This window comes from Oryctolagus cuniculus, chromosome 5 (genome assembly GCF_051225735.1).
Source record: "Oryctolagus cuniculus isolate XC-2025 breed Fujian yellow rabbit chromosome 5, ASM5122573v1, whole genome shotgun sequence".
Taxonomy (NCBI): Eukaryota; Metazoa; Chordata; class Mammalia; order Lagomorpha; family Leporidae; genus Oryctolagus; species Oryctolagus cuniculus.
In genome coordinates, this window is record NC_142871.1 from 70317231 (window position 1) to 70324256 (window position 7026).

Sequence of the window (7026 nt, forward strand, 5' to 3'; positions counted from 1 at the left end):
CTTTTTGGAAAATACTCAGAAGTGTAGGCAATCAAAGCAAACAATTGACAAATGGGATTATATCAAGCTGAGAAGGCTCTGCACTGCAAAACAAAGGTTCATCAAAGTGAAGAAGCAAATGACAAAATGGGAGAAAATCTTTGCAAGCTACGCAACTGATAAAGGCTTAACATACAGAATTCAACAGCAATAGAACTAACAATCCAGTTAAGAAATGGGCAAAGGACTTGAACAGGCATTTTTCTTTTTCTTTTTTTTTAAAGATTTATTTTATTTATTTGAAAGACAGAGTTATAGAGAGAGGCAGATACAGAGAGAGAGGCCTTACTACTGCTGGTTCACTCCCAGATGGCCACAACAGGCTGGAGCTGTGCCAATCAGAAGCCAGGAGCCAGGAGCTTCTTACAGGTCTCCAATGTGGGTGCAGGGACCCAAGGACTTGGGCCATCTTCTACTGCTTTCCCAGGCCATAGCAGAGAGCTGGATTGGCAGAGGAGCAGTCAGGACTAGAACCAGAGCTCATATGGGATGCTGGTGCTTTAGGTTAGGGCTTTAACCTGCCGCACCACAGTACCAGCCCTGAACAGGCATTTTTCAAGGGAAGAAATTCAATTTCCAACAGACACTTGAAAAAAAATGCTCAGAATCACTATCCAACAGGGAAATTTAAATCAAAATCACAGTGAGGTTTCACTTCACACAAGTTAGAATAGCTCAAATACAAAATTCCACTTTGACCATGGCCTTGTCTAAATATGATCAGAGTCAGTGAACTCAGGGGGCTTCCATAGCCTTGGCAACTCATGAAAAGAGCCTAGGGTGATTACTGATGCCATAAACAAGAGTGTCAATTTGTTAAGTCAACAACAGGAGTCACTGTGCACTTACTCCTCATGTAGGATCTTTGGCCTTAGTGTGCTGTACATTGAGATTGAATGCTATAACTAGTACTCAAACAGTATTTTTCACTTTATGTTTCTGTGTGGGAGCAAACTGTTGCAATCTTTACTTAATGTATGCTAAACTGATCTTCTGTATATAAAGAGAATCGAAAATGAATCTTGATGTGAATGGAAGGGGAGGAGGAGTGGATAAGGGGAGGGTTGCAGGTTGGAGGGACGTTATGGGGGAGAAGCCATTGTAATCCATATTCTGTACTTTGGAAATTTATATTCATTAAATAAAAGTTAAAAAAAGAAAAAATAAATAAATTAAAAAAAATTCAACAAATGATGAATGCTAGTAAGGCTGTGAGGTTAAAGATGCTCTAATCCACTGTTGGTGGGAATGTAAACTGGTGCAACCACTGTGGAAGCCAATATGGAGATATCTCAGAAATCTGAATATAGACCTACCATATGATTCACCCATCCCACTCCTGGGAATTTACCCAAACCAAAAGGAAATCAGCATATGAAAGAATTATTTGTACCCCTATGTTTATAGCAGCTCAGTTCATAATAGCTAAGATATGGAATCAACCAGATGTCTATCATCTGGATAAAGAAAGTATGGTATATATACACTATATAATGACAACATATTTAACACATTTCATGGGGACAATTCTAAGAAGATAACCATACTGCCCTCTCTCGCTTTCTCCATCCCTCAATCCCCCTTTTTCCTTCCTTTTAATCTTTAATTTTTGCAAAAACATAATTTCAATCCACTCTATAATCACAGGCTTAATGCACCACTAACCACAATACTCATCAAGTAGAAAGTAGAAAGATCACATTTCCACAGGAGTATAAACAAAAGCTAAAAACAATTAAATTACAAGATATCACTTTCATCCTTAAGTAATTTTTTGTATCCTATATTAACCATCAAGAGTTTCAACATTGTTTTTGTCTAGTCAACATTTAGCCACTTGCATTTCAAATGTATTGATCTTACCAAGTTTGCCTAATTTGTTTCCTGGAAACACTGAAGAACCATGTTGTTTGTATTGTCACAAAATTTATGGTCAAATGTCACACATCATGTGAATGTCCTCAATTTCTCATCTAGAAATGTTTTCCATCTTCTCTGTCCTGCTCTGTGCCTACAAGAAAGACTTCTAAGTCTTTTCTTTTGTGGGGGTTCGCCAATGAGACACACAATGAAATAGGGATTTGATCCCTTGGTTCCCTCCCTGAAGGCTAAAGTTAGTAGTAGTTACCTTCTTTGACCTAAATTCACAGGGCCTACCTTGTCTTCCTTTCCTTCTGTTTCAGCTCTCTTTTCATTCTTTGTTTCTTGTCAGGACCCTAAGTGACAGAGGTAACAAAGTCCAGTAAGAAAATTTTGACAACATTTTCTTCCCTGCTTTCTTCTTGCTCAACTTAAGTCATCCATTATATACCTTTTTCAGCTTATAGGGATAAACATTTCTTTTAAGCAGAAATATATGTATTTTTTGTGGGAGAATTGCTTTATTAGATTGTATATGTTGTTTAAAAATTTTTAACTTTTATTTAATAAATATAAATTTCCAAAATAGAGCTTTTGGATTACAGTGGCTTTTAACTTCCCTCCAATCTCAACCCTCCCATCTCCTGCACCCTCTCCCATCCCATTCATATCGAGTCATTTTCAATTATCTTTAAATACAGAAGATCAATTTAGTATGTATTAAGTAAAGATCTAAACAGTTTGCACCCACACAGAAACACAAAGTGTAAAGTACTGTTTGAGTACTAGTTACATTATTAATTCACATAGTACAACACATTAAGAACAGCAATCCTACATGAGGAGTAAGTGCACAGTGACTCCTGTTGATTTAACAATTGACACTCTTTTTTATGGCGTCAGTAATCACCATAGCCTTTGTCATTAGCTGCCAAGGCTATGGAAGCCTTTTGAGTTTGCCAACTCCGATCTTATTTAGACAAGCTCATTAGTCAAAGTGGAAGTTCTCTCCTCCCTTTGGAGTAAGGTACCTCCTTCTTTGATGCCCTGTTCTTTCCACTAGGATCTCATAGAGATCTTTCATTTAGGTCATTTTTTTTCCACAGTGTCTTGGCTTCCCATTCCTGAGAAATTCTCATGGGCTTTTTAGCCAGATCCAAATGCCTTACGGGCTGATTCTGAGGCCAGAGTGCTGTTTAGGACATCTGCCATTCTATGAGTCTGCTGTGTATCCCACTTCCCATATTGGATCATTCTTCCTTTTTAATTCTATCAGTTAGTATTAGCAGACACTAGTCTTGTTTATGTGATCCCTTGGACACTTAATCCTATCATTATGATCAATTATGAACTGAAACTGATCACTTGGACTAGTGAGATGGCATTGGTACATGCCACCTTGATGGAAACATATGTCTTAAACATATGACAAACTATGGGTTCTATTTTTTTAAATATGTATTTTACTTTATTTTCAAAGCAGAGACAAAAGTGGGGGGGGGGTTCTCTTATCTGCTGGTTCACTCTCCCAAAACCTACAACAGGTGGGACTGTATTAGGCTGAAGCTAGGAACTGGGAAGCCAATCTGGGTCATCCACGTGGTTGGGAGGCACCCAACCACTTGAGCCCTCACCTCTTGCCTACCAGAGTGCTCAAGTACCCTGACATGGGATGTGAGTTTCTCAAGGAGCATCTTAACAATTACAGCAAATACCCACTCACTGTAAGTTCTATTTCCTTTGTACCTATCAAGCATCAGTCTCTTGATCATCATACACATTCCTAGAAATGAGTATAGTAATATTCATTTATTAGTCAATCAATAAGCAGTTGTTGTTTTCAAACCTAAAATCTAACATAAGTAATTTCTGTAATTGTTTTATGATCCCAGTTACTTCTGTAACGTTGGGACAAAGCATAAGTCACTTAACAACAACAACAACAACAACAAAAACCTGCATATCATCAATCAAGTAGAAACAGCACATAATCCTTAAAAGCTTTGAAATTTCTAGGATCCCCTTTGGGATTAGTCAGCAAAATTGAATAAGACTGCTGTGTAGAAAATAGATTACACACTTTAATCAAATATAAATCTAACAACTGCATATGTTATCCAATGGACAGAATATGCCCTTACTTATTTAAAATGTTATCTTTATATGTGTTTTAAAGAAATTTTCTTAAGAAATATGTGAATCTAATTTTTAAAATTTTCCATTCCATGAATTTTCATGATCTTTACAAAATTACATGGGTCATTTTATATTATTTTAGTAGTCACTACAGTTAAATTGGAGGAAAATAATACATAAGGCAAATAAGGTCATTTTGCAGCAGACTCAAATAAACATTGAATTGTTTTTCTTATTTATCATCCTTACCAGCTAAGTTATAAAAACTTATTTGCACAACTTAAAAATAGAAAATTTGTCGAAATTGAATCTTGCAGAAATTTATTTAACTTTTCATTATGTAAATTGAAGAAGCAGAGCACCAACAGCTTTGACAAATGAAGATTAAGCACCTTATTTGTGTGGTTAGTTCACTCTCTTTCCCAAGCCACAGTTCTACAAGATATAGCGGGCCCCATTCCAGGTGGAAAGAGAAACCCTTTTAATGCCAGAATGAGCCAATGTGCTTCACCACAATCTTATCACACTGAGGAAGGCTGAGAGAAAAAAGGAATTCATAAATCTTAGGTGATTAGAAAATATGTTACTACAAGACATTGAAGAGAATGACAAGGCCATAAACTATGTAGGACAGTGGAGGGAGTTTATAATCTGTTCAGTGCATGATCTGATGTTACACTTAATTACTTTGTGGGAAAATACACAAGCCCTGCTTAAAATAAGAGAAATGTTAGGAGATATTCTTTTCGCTTGGTAGCTTGGAAAGTATGATCCTATAGCTTGTATAGTACCATTGTGCTATTAAACACACAAATATGGTAGTAAAAATCTGTAGAATAATTAACATTTTTCACTTTGTAGACATTTTAAAGAGTAACAAATAGGAATCTGATTACCATACAAAAAATAATTTCTTACATGAAAAACTAGAAAAATTCTCAAAATCCTATAATCTAAAATCTAGAGGCAGAAAATGAAAAATATATATCATTTTATGAATATTACCTAATAAAAATGTCAAATGTCATGTTGTAAAAGCATTTACCCAAAAGAAATTTATAGTCCTTATCCAACAAATGATTAATATTCAGAATATATTAGCCACTCAAAACACTCAACAATAAAGCAACCAATCCAATTTACAAACAGGCAAAAAATGAAGACAGTTCTCAAAAGAAGAAATACAAAATGGCCAACAAACATATGAAAAAAATGCTCAGTATCACTAGACATCCAGGAGATTCACATAACCTCTATCAAAATAGCTATTAGTTAAAAGTCAGAGAGCAACAAATGCCAGCAAGAATCTGGAAAAAGGAGAAATTTTATATACTGTTGGTAGGAATGTAAATTAGTGTAGCCACTGAGGAAAACAGTATCAAGATTTTTTAAAAGAGGGTGGAAATGGGAGCTGTTGCAGTGAGGTTGGGCCTCCACTCTTTCTGTAAGATAGGGGAGTGGCAATTGACATGGTGCCCTCCAGGAGCCCAGTGCTTCCCCTGAGAGACTTGGTGTTGTTGCTTTGTGGGGTTCCCTACACCTACAGGCTGCAGAGCAAGGTGTGCATCATCACCGAGAGCTGGAGAGAGTTGCTGGAAGGAGAGTGGATGGCAGAATTTTATGCTCCAAGATGCTCTGCTTGTCAAATCCTCAACCAGATGGGAGCATTTTGCTGAATGGGAAGATTTTGAAGTGAATATTGGAAAAGCAGATGTCACAGAGCAGACAGGACTGAGTGGATGGTCTATTATAATGGCTCTTCCTACTATTTACCATTGTAAAGATGGTGAATTTAGGAGCTATCAGGGTCTGAGGACCAAGAAGGACTTCATAAACTTCCTAAGTGAGAAAGAGTGGAAGAGTATTGGGCCTGTTTCGTCATAGTTTGGACCGCATTCTGTTCTGATGAGTAGTATGTCAGCACTCTCTCAGCTATCTATGTACATCAGGACTTGTCATTACTACTTTATTGAAGACCTTGGGTTACCTGTTTGGGAATCATACACACTTTTGCTTCAGCAACTCTACTTTCAGGATTGTTGTTAGGACTTTGCATGATATTTTGGGCAGATTGCCTTTCTTCTTCAAAACAATCAGACCACAGCCCTTCCTTCAAAGAAATTATTGCCAGAATTTTCTTAGCCTTTGAAAAAAGTGGAAGAAGAACAAGAGCCTGATGAAGATGTTTCAGAAAAGGAAGCCAAAAATGGAGGAAAAGCAAAGATTTTGCACAGCCAAACACCCTAAGACAACAAGCTGTGGGCCCCATGCAGGCCACAGAACAGTCCTAGTTTGTTTTTATACATCTCTTAGTACTATAATTTCAACAAAAATAGAAGATGGATCATTTCTTTTGGCTTGAAGTGAATGTGACTTGCTTGTATAACAGGATACATTCTAGCTTGTCATTAATTGAACGGTGTTTGGAAAACAAAAGCTCTAGTTATGAAAGCTTGGAAAATGTTTTAAGGACAATAAGGTGGCTTCAATAATTCTTACATTTTGGAAATATCTAGTGCCAAGTGATAAGATTTGTGTGTTTATTTTATAATTACCTGTTTGAAGTCTGAGTTGAAAAATTACATTTCTCAAGTATTACATTATGGAGTATTTAAGAAGCTTATGTTAGAGAAAACAATTTCTTATTTGATATAATTTTTTCTCATTTTCACTGTGTGAAAAAAAGAACATATTCCCATAAAAGGAAACTTACCCCATTGTTTCAAGAAATGTGTATTTCAGTAACAATTCTGGTTTTTTTAGAGAAATTGTCCAAAATCTCCTCATATTTTTAGATTATACAACTAATAATAACTACCTTACTTCTGTTACAACTTTCTATGCATGGTAATAGAGGAAATGCTACTACTGATCAAGGAGGTTTTTCTGAGTCCCTGATAACTCTCTCAGTTCTCACAAATGCTGATGGCTGCTTCTGTTCCCTCTGTGTTTGTATTTTCTTGGTTGTCATGAGTCAACTTCCTCAAGTTG

At 36.4% G+C, this 7026-nt stretch overlaps 1 pseudogene; it reads left to right on the top strand.

Moving 5' to 3' along the window:
* The first annotated feature begins 5504 nt into the window (after positions 1 to 5504).
* LOC100343317 (thioredoxin-related transmembrane protein 1 pseudogene) lies at positions 5505 to 6326 on the top strand (annotated as a pseudogene).
* The last annotated feature ends 700 nt before the right edge of the window (positions 6327 to 7026 follow it).